Below are 15,258 nucleotides of genomic sequence, written 5' to 3'. Positions count from 1 at the left end.
CTTGTTGGAGAGTGAAAAGACTGACAAAATTTGAAATGATTCCCTCATGGGAGAATGCCCTTGCTAAAGAAAGAAAAATGGCAGTTTTGAAATGAGTCTCTTAGCTGTTATTGAAGATAAAGTTTCCTTATAACTTTAGTTCTGTGGTGTTCAGAGAAAAAATTAGGAAGGATATGTGGAATTTATTATCCAAACAGATGAGGTGTTGAAGAGAATTTTCTTACAACTTTCTGGTTGTTAAAAGAAAAACTAAATACAATATGAAATTTATCCAAAAATATGATAGATAATTTTTAAAAGAAAAAGAATTATTCAATGACAAAATAATTCTCTTATGGTTTCACTTAATTGAACCTACAAATTAAAAAAAAAAAAAACATGGTAGAAGCATGGTCTTTAGATTAATGGAGTACAGCTGAAAGATTGTTGCTTATTTTACCGTTACGAATCTGTGTTCCAATTATTGTAGGGGAAAAGATGCTTATGCCATTATTCAAGTGAAAGTCAGGAAACCACAATAACATAAAATTATTTTCCAAGTGTGAGAAAGTGTTTCATGTCTCTAGTGACAAATAAGCTAATGTTCAGAAATACGTATCTGACAATTCAGAAATGGATTCCAGTTAATAAGCTGTTAAAACTTGAACTGCTGATGCGCACTATTGTTTCATGAAACTTCAACCAGAGTACCACAGCTACTCTAAAAATTATTTCAAAATACATTGATATGCAATAATTAATAACATGAATCAATTATGTACAAATTAAGAAATTTTCATTGTAGCAGAAAATTCAGTGAAATTTAAAGAAGTTTAGAAGCAAATTACTATTAAATGTAAACTAAAACGTATTTTTGAATTGGAGTTTCACCACCATCAGAAAAGCAAGTTTAATCCACCAACTTTATTCAAAGATTTACTTACAGACATAATTCCGTTAAGTTTTAAAACTAATTAAAGACTGCCTCAAGTGTCACTAGATGTTTTAGATTTCTTAATCACCTGTTTTGATTAATACACTTGTAGAGTGTCACATTTTAGAAAATTCTAAAATTAGGGTGACATTATTATCTCAAATTTAACACCAAAGACCAGCAGATGGTGTAATGTTTATGTCACTGGATCCCATGTAGTCGACTGTGGTTCAAGTCCCAGTAGCTTAAAACTCATGTCAGGCATGTATGCATGGGTGCCCAAAATCCTGAGAGGAGAATGGAGAAGAGGTTGCGTCATGGCTGTCCTTCCTGGGAGATAATTTCTCATTTTCTGTTTCTCTGTCAAACACATGTGCCCTATAGCAAAAGTCTCTCTCAAAAAATAAGTTAATAATCTTGCTGAACATGAGTTTTCCAGAAACCTGCTTGAAACAAACAGCATTTGTAGAAAAGGCAGTTATTTTACCCCAACTTGCACTATTTTCCATTCTAATAGTATGAGTCTTTTCGTAATAATTTTAAAGCACCTTCTTCAGTGTTTTCCATTTATTTTGCTCCTGCTATGAAAGTCCAACAGAATTTACCATGGCAGTAGCTAGACTTCAAATTCATGTCAACATCCAGTAAACTGTCTAGGGTTCTGAAAGTACAATCCACTTTTACTTGCATTAGTTCAACACACTGCATAATTACAGGTTAGACTAGACAGTACTTTACTAGGAAATGGTCTGTGTTATGCAATCAGATTTAACCCTTAGGCATTGTTTCACAGTGACTATAATTGCAGTTTTCTAATGAGGACCACTCTAGATAAGTCAGGTCAAAGTTCTTGAAGTATCATTACCTTCTGGTTTGCATGATAGAGAGGAACTTCGAAAGAATATGAGACACAGGGCAATTTTTTTTTTATTCTAAAAAATGTTATAAATTTGAGAAAGCAAGCAGCCAAGTATGGTACTCAAATCGTGGTCAGCAATGTGGGAGGCCAGCACCCTACCCAACATGCCACCTGCCGGCCCCACACAGGGCAATTTTGAAGTGCTATGTACCAACATAGTTTGCTAAAGTAGGAAAACTTAGATTAACCTACCAAAAAGGCATGTTCATTACTGAGCCACTATAATGGTAACCTAACTGATTTGGCATTCAATATATGTAATTTAAACCATTTTCTCTCTGGTATTCAGACTCAACACATTTATGCATAAAGATCTTGACTTCAATTGCTCTTCCCTTGATTGTTGTTAGAAAGAATCCGATATGTTACCAGAGACAGCAATATTTCAAATTAATTTATGGACACTATGGGACCAGCAGTTAGCATAATGGCTATGTCGCTGAACTCCCATGTAGTCGACCACGGTTCGAGTCCTGGACTCGATGGCTTAATCTCACATGGGGCGCGTGTGCATGCATGCCCAAGATCCCTAGAGGAGAAGGGATTGTGGTGTGGCCATCCCCCCCACCCCGAGAGGGGATTTCTCGTTTTCTGTCTCTCTGTCTCTGTCTGTCTTTCTGGTGAGTGCACGCGCCCTATAGCAAAACCTCTCCAAAACAAAAATTAGGAGCACTGTAAAATAACTTACATAATATTCCTGAATATAATGAATAAGTGATATTTGTTCGTTCAACAAAGATGCAGTCAAACAGTTATGCACCATCACAAGTTTTTTAGATAGTTTCAGAATTGTTTTACTATTACAACTTAGTACCAATTAAGATTTACATGTAATGATTGATATCATATAGTTTTATGCTGACATTTTGATGACTTCTTTTTCTAGCCTTTATACATTTTCCCTTCCATGTCTTTAGAGGTTTTCTAAGACATAATTCCCTGTAGGATATTTGACACTTATTTCATAATTCCGTCCATGCATATGAACTGTAGTAATTTTGGTACAATATGTAACATACTACATTAACTAATATCTTTTGGTGGTCTACCTACTACGAAATTTAATTTAACAGGGATAAATTCAGTTCTTGGTTTGACATCACAAGGAAAATCTGCAGCTTTCACTTTTCAAAAGTTGTTTCAGTGTTACAAAGATTTAGTCTGACTGTTGAAAGTTTGCCTTACAAACTAGTCATCAAATTTTTTTGTTACTTGTCAAAATGCACTAAAATTTTCTAAAGTCTAAGTCAGTAGCTTTATCACCTGAGTTTATACTTCAGAGTTTAACCATTCAATCACATGAGTGCTTTCTAATGATTTTATGTTCTGCATTATCTAAAAGAATAGATAAAACATCTGGCTCTCAGCTTAATTTCAACCAATTCATGAAGCAAATACCAAAGCGAACTCACACTTAACAGTTCGGAAAGTATGTCCTAATTTTAAAAGTATTTGGTGGCTGGGGCTGGCAGGTGGCCTGGTGGTTAAGGTGCTAGATTCCCTCATGGCCAACTGTGGTTCAAGTCCCAGACCAGGTGGCTTGCTTTCTCACTTTCCCTCTCTCTCTCATCAAATTAAAAAATAATAATAAATGAAATTTAAAAAAATAATTTTGTGGCAATGTCTTAAAAGACTATACAAAATACCATGAAAGTTTATTTCTTTACGTTTTCCTGTGTGTCTTATTCAAATAGTCCGTGCACTGCTTTTCTCTTCCGTTCTGTGCGTCTCTTTGCTTACGACCATCTCATGTTGCCTACGTATCCAATCCATCTCCAGTGCGGAGAGTTTCATCTTGTTTCATATGTCATATGTCTTTTTTTTCCCCTCAAAGTATTTGTATGCATTATTGATTCTTAACTGAAGTTATTTAAAATCTACTATGTATATTCATACTTTTTTTTTTTTTTTTGCTATAGAGCACATGCTCTCACCAGAGAGACAGAGACAAACAGAAAGGGAAAGTGAAAACTTGCCCACCAGGAGGGATGGTCATGCCACAATCCCTTCTTCACCAGTCTCCTCTCGGGATTCTGGGCATGCACACACAGTTGCCCAGCATGATTTTCAACACACGAGGGAGGTCTGGGACTCGAATGCGCAGCCAGCCATGTGGGATCCAGTGCCTCCATGTTACAGATCAAACCCTGTTATGTTTTTAACTTAATTTTATATATGGGTGAACTACATTTATTGTTACGTCTGTCAATTCAAGTCATGTTGTGTTTATGTAGTACACAGCTGGTGTTTCCTGTGGGCTTGGAAATCTCAGTGGGAAAGATTCACATCACAACTGAAAGTCAAATTATAAAATAAGATAAAGAATTATGAGTTGAGATCATTCCAGTTTGGATAAGTTTTGCTTTTTTTTAATGGCTTTTTATTTTTATTTTATTTTATTTTATTTTTGCAATGGGACACACGCGCTCACTGGAGAGAGAAAGTGAGAAATCACTCCCTGGGGAGGATGGCCACACCACAATCCCATCACTTTCATTTTCCTCTTGGGACTTTGGGCACGCACGCACATGTCTCCAGTGTGATTTTCAAGTCACCAGGTCTAGGACTCGAACCACTCAGTTGTCCATGTGGGATCTAGCCACCTTAACCTCCACGTCATTTGCTGCCCCCCCCCGATAGGTTTTAATTAACAACAACAACAAAATGTACAAAAGAAGTAGATTATCTAAATCAATAAACATAGCCTTTTATTGAACTAAAGTTTAAATGAAGGGAATGTGAAATAAGACCTATAAGTGTTTGGCTATTTATATGTCCCACTGAGATCGTTGTATTTGAAGGAGAATTGTTTTCTCTCAAAACCTTCATTGCCAAGTTGATTTCCAGGACAGAAAGCTCTCCTTTCCATCATCATGATTCAGACCTGTCAGTAGCAAGCCTGTGCCCTGAGTAGCCAGTAGCTCGAGGCTGCGAAGCGGTAGCTGCCTCTCGCTTCTGCAGCAGGGAGATCGAGGAGTGGGTAAAAGTGAAATGGGTAAAAGACCATGGGAAATTATCCACCCATGGAGAATAACAGATATGGGCAATATCCTGTCTAAGCAAGTTCATCAACGGGCCTTGAAATTGGGCTATCAGGGAACTGAAAGGCAAAGTTTGAGCACCTTCTCAAACTTGGAGTAGATCCTTGGAGAGAAGCGTCTCCCTCACTCCAAGGTTTATTTAGTTTTTTGAACTAAGGTGAGTATGAGTAGGTTGTAGAAGAGACCTTGGGCATGCAAAGTGGACTTTGTCTGAGGATGTTGGAATTGGATATTGCGGTCTCTTCCAAAATTGAAATGCTCCAAATTTAAAATCTATACATCAGAAAGTTCAAATAAATCTTACAGTTACTAAAAGTGCATAACACCTACATCCATCCATTGCTCATATTCAAAATCCATATTTCCTCTGTTCTCTCACATTCCATATCCAGTCTAGTAGTTGTTCTTGATGGCCCTTTCCTCACATTTTCTGCTGACCTGATAGCGTCTCAGTAGTATGAATGAACCTGACACTTTGCCATCTGATTTCAGAAGTCTAGTTTTGTTTTGTTTTAAAGAATTATTTATTTTTATTTATTCATTTATTTAAATTTGTCAAGACACACAGAGAGAGAGAGAAAGAGAAAGAAAGAGAAAAAAAAAGAGAAAGAGAAAGAGAGAAAGAGAGAGAAAGAAGAAAAGTGAGAAAGCAAGTCATCAGGTCCAGGACTTGAACCATGGTTGGCCATGTTGGAGTGTCCAGCTCTTTAACCGCCATGCCACCTGCTGGTCCCAGAAGTCCTAGTTTTTAAAAAATAATAGTCTCGAGATCAGCAGATGGTGTAATGGTTATGTTGCTGGACTTCTCATATGGCTGACCACAGTTCGAGTCCCAGACCTAGAAGTTTAAAATTCACACCGGGCACATGTGCATGTGTGCCCAGAATCCTGAGAGGAGAATGAATGAAGGAGAAGGGATTGCAGCATGGCCATCCTCCCTTGGGGTGATTTCTCCCTCTCTGTCTCTGTCTCTCCAGTGAACATATGCCCCTATAACAAAAATATCTCTAAAAAAGGAAAAAAAGAAGAAGAAAGAAAAGAAAAACATAGTCTCTTCAATAATTAAAGGGGAGCATAGGTAATTTAGGATAAGTCAGCCAGCCTCCATGCAAGTAATATCAGAATTTAGTGACATCCTCAGGCCAGCCAAATAGCATGGTAGTTAAGGCAGCCGGATCCCACATGACTGCACAATTTGAGTCCTGGTCCAAGTGACTAGAAAAACACATTGAGCACATGTGAGCATGCCCAGAATCCCAAAAAGAGAAGGGATTGTGGTATAGCCATCCTCCATGGGGAGTGGGGGGATGATTTCTCATTCTGTCTCTCTTTCTCTCTCCTGTGAGAGCATGCACCCTCTAGCAAATCAGAATTTTGTGACATGATCTAGTTATTGGCTTTCAAAGATAAAACTTCTCTATGTGTTCATTTTTGTAAGTGTTGTACTATAATGTACACCGTGTCCTATTACCATCTAAGGAAATTTTACAGTAGAATAACAGGATTAAAAAGCACAGGTAAATTATTTTTCAAAGAATTATTTATTATTAGATTGTCAGAAAAATCATGAGGTATTTTTCTATGTAAAAATGCATCATGACCTTTCCAACCACCCGATACTATTATTATTTTTAAAATTTGTGATAGGGCACTTGTGCTCATGAGAGAAAGAGTGAGAAAGCAAACCACCTGGCCCGCGACTAAAACTGTAGTCAGTCATGTGTAAGTCTAGTGCCTTAAACACCACGCCACCTCCTGGCCCCAATACAGGTAAATTTTCAATAACTAAGTAGGTATAATTACTTTGATGAGCTTTGGCCTTAGTTAAGAAATCCATTAATTCCCCACATCTTGATGTATACAGTCTAATTCAGTATTTGCTCTCCATACGTATTAGATGTAGAAAACTAGACACAAGGAGCCAGTGAGTGATGTGGTGGTTAAGATGCTGGACTCCCACATGGCTGACCATGGTCTGAGTCCCAGGCCTGGCAGCTTGCTTTCTCATTTTTGTTCTCTCTTTGTCTGTCTCTGTTGAGTGCATATACCCCATAACAAATTTAAAAATAATCATAGCAAAACAAACAAACAAACAAAAAAGCCACACACACACTGAAAGAAAAATTACTTCAGGTGATAACAATGAATTGTTTTATTCCACAAAGTGAGTGTTCTATTTTCAAACAACCCCCAAATTGCCTCTGCCTTCAGAATCCTATTAGATTATAAACAGAGCTGATAGTTTATGTTCCTGACCAGCAGATCAGTGTCAACTGGGATCCCTTGTTAGAATGCAAATTCTTGGGTCCAACCCCTAGACTTACTAACTCAGGAGCTCCAGGAAGGGGGTCCAGTGACCTGTGTTTTAGTCAATCTTTCAGATGATTCTGGTGATCACTAAAGCTTGAGAAGCTTGGTTTAGGAGATGGCATACTTTAAACATGTGTAAGACGAAAATCTACAGAAAAAAAATCAACTCTAACCTAAAACATCTCACACAAGTTACTTTGGGAACATAGAAAATGGATAGGCCATTTGGCCAAAATCCCTCATCCAACTGGAAAAATTGGTTTGTAACTTGCAATGAGAAGACAGCAATAGTTTTTAAAGAGTAGTTCTTACATGTGTGTTAGGCAATTGTGTTGATGCTTGACCTTTTCATCGTATTTAATTCCAATAGGTTTAAATTTTGAATTATAGGTCACATACTTTATATGTTAGTAAAATTTTCCCTATAAAGTGGAACAATGACTTTTAGCAACATCTGGTTTCCTGAAAGGAATAGTCAACTAATGGAGCAGTTTGGTTTTCTCATGTCATTGGATGATTAATAACAAAATATCATAGGGCACGTTCAAACTCTACCACCAAGAGGGAAAAGCACACGCACACTCTGTATTGCAGAAATGCGATGATGGCAGTTCCAACACAGTCTCTGTGAGCCTCTGTTTGGCAACAATAGCTTTGAAACCCATCCCTAGGCAGAAGCCTGGGGTTTCTCCAAAGTGCCCATGAAAAATGTAGGTAGATATTATCCAAACCCGCAGTCTTCCTTCTTCTGGTTTCATCCCAGTCCTCATCAGCCCACCCCTCTTCTCCACAGCTTTTGGCTGTTTTTCAGACGAGAATGCAATTTGGTAACATTTCTTTGAAAACTTCATATTCTGCCCTTCAGAATTATAGAAAGTTGCTGGGAATTACCACTACCAGGGAAGCTTATAACAAATGAAAATAACTCTGATATTTTTAGGTGAATGGGTCCCTTTCTCTCCCCCCAAATCTAAACTATCCAATCTTTACTGGTTGGGGGTACTTTAGGAGGACCATAGTGAATGACAAGTATGTAGGTTGATGCTGACTGTGGCATATTCTCAAGGAGTCCTCAGAGCCCCGAGAGATGTGAGGAGCTCTCTAAGACTATGTGAATCGGAGAACATCTTTTTTTTTTTTAATGCAAACAATTTCAGCTGAATTTAAGGTTTTTTTTTTTTTAATAAATGAACTTATGAAAAGTACAGAAGGTAAAAATGAATTGGAGGTGTTCTTAAAAATCATCCAGTCAGGGTGCCAGCAGGTGGCATGGTGCTTAAAGGCACTGAACTCCCACATGGCCAACCACAGCTCGAGTCCCAGACCTGGAGACTTTCACATTCCCTCTCTCTCTGGTCAAAATTGAAAAATAATGATAGTAAATAAATAATTCTTTAAAAAAATAAAAAAGAGTGCCTATCTCTTTCAAAAAAAAAATCATCCAGCCCAAATCTTCAGAATCAAAGAGTCATCAAGGTTTATAACTAACAGAGAAGAAATTGGAGGTTATGCTAGGCCAAGTGTCATTATCCGCAATGCACTGAATGATAAGACATTCAGTAGAAACTCAGCAGCCTGGAAAAGGGAGAGATGGTGGAGGATCATGAAAGCTGGAAGACTCAGGGAAGCAGCATCAAGGGGAGCTTTGGTAGAAACTGCCAAAGGCCTGGGATCAGTGTCTCTCCACATTCGATGTGCATAAAAATGACCTGGATGCTTGTTTACATGCAGAATCTTGAGCTACATCCCTAGAACTGCTGATATATAAGTGCGTCACCCCAGAGACTCTAAGGCAGGTGCTGTGACGTGCACTGTTAGAGAAACACTTCTTCCAAGAAAAACCTGGTGACTGGGAAAATTTCTGAGCATTTTGACAATGGCAAGTGCTCAGGTAATAAATCCATCTCTAATTTTTCTTTTTTTATAAGTCCACAGTGGGGCCAGCCTGTGGCTTGTTGGTGTGTGCCAGTTGGATCTCACATGGCCATACCCATGGTTCAAGTCCTGTACTTGGTAGCTTGAAAAACACACCGGGCTCATGTATATATGCATGCCCAAAATCCAGAAAGGAGGGAGAAATGGAGGAGAAAGGATTGTGGTGTAACCATTCCCCATGAGGTGCTTTCTCTCCTCTCTCTCTCTCTCTCTCTCCTCTCTCTCTCTCTCTCTCTCTCTCTCTCTCTCTGGAAAGCACATGTGCCCTCTAGCAAAATTAAAAAAAAACTCCACAGCAGATGTGTTGAAGTCTGAAGCATAACAGCAGTCAATGATCATGGAAAGGTGAATTAGAATCTTTATGTACTGGAGCCAGCAGATGGTGCAGTGGTTAAGGTGCTGGACTCCCACAGAGCCAACCACGGCTCGGAATCCCTATCCTGGAGGCTTGAAAATTATGCCAGACTCATGTGCTTCCATGCTCCAAATCCCAGGAGAGAATGGAGGAGAAGGGACTGTGGCATGACCATCTACGCTGGGCGATGATTTCTCGCTCTCCCTCTCATTGTCTCTCTGTTTCTCTCCAACAAACATGGACACCCTATGGCAAAAACATAGAACATATGTGTGTGTGTGTTTGTGTGTGTGTGTGTTTCTTTCTTTATCTATTTACTTGGGTCTATACCAATGCTATACAAGTCATAATCCTTTTCTGGTCAAAACGTAAACATAATGACACTACGTGGTCACTTGCATTTATTAAATACTCAACTAAAATTGGCTAAATTCAGAACTGAAGTCTGAATTTAGATGAGTTCTAGATATCTTATTCTGGGCTCTTATCTTTCTGTGACAATTCAGAATCAAAGAGTCATCAAGGTTTGTAACTAAAATGATCTTAGAGTTCACCAAATCAAACCTCTTCACTGCACAGATGAGGGAACCGATATCCGTCAAGGGAAGAAAAATGGGCCAAGCCAAAAAGTCAACGGCCCCGGGCTCCCAGGCAGTCCGCCCACCTCCCACCTCTGTAATCCCATTGATTTCACGGTCTATGACGATTTTCAGGTAAGTTGCCTTCTGAACAAGATTGGAATACTTTCTACTACAATACAGGAGGAATCAAATGTTTCCAAGGGTTTTTATTTATTTTAATCAACTGCATAGAGCTGTTAAAGAAAGTATTAATTTAATCATTAAGATTGTCTTTAGACATTCACTCACTCTTTCAAAGTTATTTGTGTCTTCAACAAAAGATGATGGCGTGCCCCTCCTATGTGGCCCTGCTTAGACAGTGGGATGCAGTCATGAACAAGACAGGCAGAATTCCAGAGCTCACAGAGGAAAGTCATCGTGTGTAGTTCTTACTCCCTTCCCTGCTGCTTTACCTCTTTAACATTTCATTCACTTTCAGGCTCATTTGGCCCACGTATCTTTTTTAAAAGAATTATTTATTTATTATTATTGTTGTTAATATTATTTTTCACATGAGTTTTGCCAGAGAAAGAGAGAAAGAGAGAGCGAGAGTAAGCTGCCAGGTCCAGGACTCCAACCATGGCCAGCATGTGGGAATTCCAGCACCTTAACCACCATGCCACCTGCTGGCCCATCGCCCACATATGTTTATTAAGTGACTACAGATGGCAAAGAGAATGGGGATCCATCATGAAAAATATCACAACCAGGGGCCGGCAGGTTGTGTGGTGGTTAAGGGACGCTGGACTCCCACATGGCCAACCGCAGTTCAAGTGCCAGACCTGGTGGCTTGCTCTCTCTCTCTCTCTCTCTGTCTCTCCCTGGTCAAATTAAAATAAATAAAGTTAAATAAAATAATTCTTAAAAAAGAAAAAGAAAAATATCACAACCAGTGGTATGGTGGTTAAGATGGCTGAAGCCCACATGACTGACTGGTTCAAGTCCTGGACTGGTCACTTGAGAAATACACTGGAAGCATGTTCATGTGTGTCGATAATCCCAAAAGAATAGAAGAGGAGGGCTTGCATCTTCCTTGGGGTGCAGGGTGGAGGTGCTTTCTTAGTTTCCCTCTCTCTGTCTCTGGGAAGTACATGCACACTATAGTAAAATTTTAAAAAACTGTACACGATGACTGCCCTCCTGGAGCCTACAATGCAGAAGGAAATATAGAACACCAAAAGCAGTGCCTGGAGGGGACCAGCAGTTAGTATAATGGCTATGTCTCTGGACTCCCACGTAGTCGACTGCGGTTTGAGTCCTGGACCCAGTGGCTTAAACTCACGCTGGGCGCGTGTGTGTGCGTGCCCAAGATCCCGAGAGGAGAATGGAGGAGAAGGGATTGCCATCCCCCCGGGGGGTGATTTCTCGCTTTCTGTCTCTCTGTCTGTCTGGCGAGCACACGTGCCCTATAGCAAAAAACTCTCACAAAAAAAAAAGAATAAGAAAAAGAAAAAAAAAGGAAAAGCAGTGCCTTTAGGTACCAGAGGAGCTGGAGCTCTTTACTGTTGTCTATCAGAGCCTAATCTAGTGCCTGGCACATAGCATACAATAGATATTTTTGTTGTGAATATGAGGTAGTTTGATAAATATGACCAGTACAGAAAGGATGCCATAGATTTAACTGATATTGTCCTTAACCACTGACAGCTGTAAGAACTGTTTTAGGCTTAAAGACCAGTTTCTTTTTGCCTTTAGTTGTTTGGGTGGAGTATGGCAGTGGTGCTAGGAAGCTGCTGACTCCGTCTACCCTGCTCCAGTATGCTGGATCTCATGACTGTTTTTTCTTCTTTCTTTTCTTTTCTTTCTTTCTTTCTTTTTTTAAAAAATTCTCTATGGGGTGTGTGTGCTCACTGGGTAGAAAGAGAGAAAAATAGAGAGGGAAAGTGAGAAAGCAGCCCCCCCTCAGGGGGAAGATGGCTATGCCACAATCCCTTCTCCTCAATTCTCCTCTAGGGATTTTGAGCATGCATACACATGCATCCCATGTGTTTTTCAAGCCACTGGGTCCAGAACTTGAAAAGCACAGTTGGCCACATGGGATCTAGCTGCCCAACCATGATGCCATCAGCTGGCCCCTTGGTGGCTTCTTGACTTCCCAGTGACTAATAGTTATTGTCTTGCATTACTCAAGTGTCATTACTCCACCTTTTGCTTTGCTTTTGTTTATATTTTTGCTATAGGGCATGTGTGCTCACCAGAAAGAGAGAGGGAAAATGAGAAATCACCTCCTGGAGGGATGGCCACACACATCCCTTCTTCTCTAGTCTACTCTCAGGATTATAGGCATGCACATACACATGCTCAGTATGATTTTCAATCCATGGGTCTAGGACTCAAACTGCAGAGTTAGCCATATGGAATCCAGTTGCCTTAACCTCCACACCACCTGCTGGCCCACTCCAGCTTTTTTTTTTTTTTTGGTATATTTATTTCTTTCATTACAGAAAGACAACCCCAATAGAGGCTTCACACCATCATACACCCCTGGATTCAGTCAGATAAGATCAGACACCCACATGTATACCTGGTGTGTTCATAGAGGCCCCAGGATGCGAACCCAGGACTTTCTCATGTGAGTACAATTGTACTGCCACTGTACCACCATCTGTTTTTACTCCAGCTTTTTAAAATTTTTTTATGCTTTTTGCCATCAGGTGCATGTGCTCACTGGAAAGAGACAGAGAGAGGGAAAGTGAGAAATAAATACCCAAGGGAAATGGCCATGCCACAATCCCTTCTTCTCCATTATCCTTCCTCTTGGGATTTTGGGCATGCACACACATGTACCCTGCATGAGTTTCAAGCCACCAGGTTCAGGACTTAAACTGCTGTCAACTATGTGGGAGTCCAGCACCTTAACCAGTACACCACCTGTTGGCCCCCTGCTCCAGTTTTTAAAGACATCCCCCTACCACCACCTTCCTGGCTATTATATCAAAATCTAAACTCATTTAGAAGAGTGTGTTAAGTGACCATTCAAAGACCAACACACATACAAACCCAAGAGGGAAGGAGGTAGAGTAAGCCAGAGCTGAGGAGAGAAGCACAGTATCTTAGGTTGAGAAGTGGCGGTGGTGGTGACGGTGGTGTGAGTGTGTGAGCGAAGGATTGATGAATCTCAGGATATTTAAGGGCCACGCTGAAGGGATAGGTATGGTGCTCTTAAATAGGTTTGACTCTGAGCACATTGCAACAGCCTTGATAAAGTCTCCATGTACTAGTTATTTTTTGTTATAACAAATTACTACAAACTTAGAGACTTTAAACAGCACACATTTATTAGCTCACAGTCTGTGCATTAGAAGTCCAGGCACAATTTACTCACAACCTCTGCTTCAGGACCTTTCATAAAACCATAATCAAATATCAGCCAAGACTGGGATCTAATCTGAAGGTTCAATTGGTGAAGGATCAAGTGACTGTTGGCAAGACTCTGTTCTTTGTGGGCTATTGGACTTGCCCTGAAGACTAACCTCAGTTTCTCACCATACGAGCCCCTCCAACATTGCTGCTTCATCAAAGCATGCAAATAGGGATGGCAATGGAGTCTTCTGGGAAGAATGAAGTACTCTTAATGGATGGGAGAGTGTCGAGCTTCATTGTGAAGTCCTTTGTTCTGTGGGTCCAGATCACTAAAATTAGAGATCTGTCCCCAGGTGCAAAATGAAACTGCAACCACAAATGAAGTAGGTAGAAAAGAAGATTTAATAGGAAAGAAAGGAAAGGAAAGAAGGAAGGAAGTACACCCAAAACGGTTCTTGGGCAAGCAGATTGCCAGGTGGCAACCACGCTTGGTACTAGTTAATCATTATTTTTATTACTAGAGGTCATGAATATTCATTAGTGGGAGACCCCTTACGCTGCCTATGTCCTTCCTTTAAATTTGAACCCACAGGTTCTTTTCCTGCACCTGGGCACCTTCCTCACAGGTAAAGAATGAGGAACTTGATCACCTAATTGTGCGTGGTGCCCAGTGCGAGCCAGGTTGCCCCAAATAGACTGCCCAATGAGTCCATTGCCCTAATAGGAATTGGGACATTGACCAAAAACGCTTGCTTAGGTCTTTTTGATAAGAGAAAAATCTCGAATCATCCCTGTGCACTTCCCTCGGGCCTCAAGGAAGGAAGATGGCAAATTGCCTCACCCTCCTGGCACCCGGAGCTAGATGAGCCTTTCACTTTTCTCTTAGGGCTGCCCGCTAATGACTAACTGCCTATCACAGTACATACTTAGTAATCTAATCACAGAAGGCCAGCCTACTAACTTTCTGTTCATGTAAAGAAAGTTACTCAAGGGACTTACACAGGGCCTTGAATATCAGTAGGCAAGAATCACTGGGAGTCATTATAAATGCTGCTAATATGCCCTGGGACATAAGTTACCAAAAATCATTAACTGGTGCAGCAGTAAAATGTGACACTCTGCCATGCAGCCCCACATGGAAAAGTTCCCAGATGCAGGCACACACTGGCCTATGATCTAGGCCTGACTGCAGGCTGAGGGGAGGTTGCAGTCTTAATTCCCTTTTGAGAGGCTTTTCTCTCGCTCATAGAAATAAACTTTGTAAAATGTCATTAGATGGAGTTACAAATAAAAGCCATAAAGACTTGGACCAAGTTTCTCAGCATCAGCCATGACGCTTTCTCACTGATGAGAAGCTACCAATTATCTTCTCAGCTTCCTATATTTCCTTTCTTTTAAAAATAGTAATCTTCCCTTCCCTTCTCCCCCAGGCTAACAAGTGTCATGGGTGGTTAAAGCACTGGATTTCCATGTGACCAAACACGGTTTGAGTCCCAGACATGGTGGGTGCATGCGTGCCCAAAAATCCCAGGAGGAGAATGGAGGAGTAGGGATTTCAGCATGGCCATCTGCCCTGGGGGGGTGATTTCTCGATTTCCCACTCTTTGTCTTTCTCCAGTGATTGCACACACCCTATAGCAGAAATCTGAAAAAAAAAAAGAGTAATCCCCAAATTTTAGGAAGATACATGAATGTCTATCTAGCAATTACATATCCCAGCCTCCCTTGCAGTCAGGTGTGGCCATATGACCAAGTTCCTACCAATGGGACATGTGCCTAAGTGATGTATGCCACTTCTGGTAGCATCCTTAGAAGAATGTTCATGCCTTTCTTCCTATGTTTTCCCCCTTCCTGAGGCAGGG

The sequence above is a fragment of the Tupaia chinensis genome, unplaced genomic scaffold (assembly GCF_000334495.1).
Source record: "Tupaia chinensis unplaced genomic scaffold, TupChi_1.0 Scaffold000056_1, whole genome shotgun sequence".
NCBI lineage: Eukaryota > Metazoa > Chordata > Mammalia > Scandentia > Tupaiidae > Tupaia > Tupaia belangeri.
Note: the sequence above shows the minus strand (reverse complement) of the source record.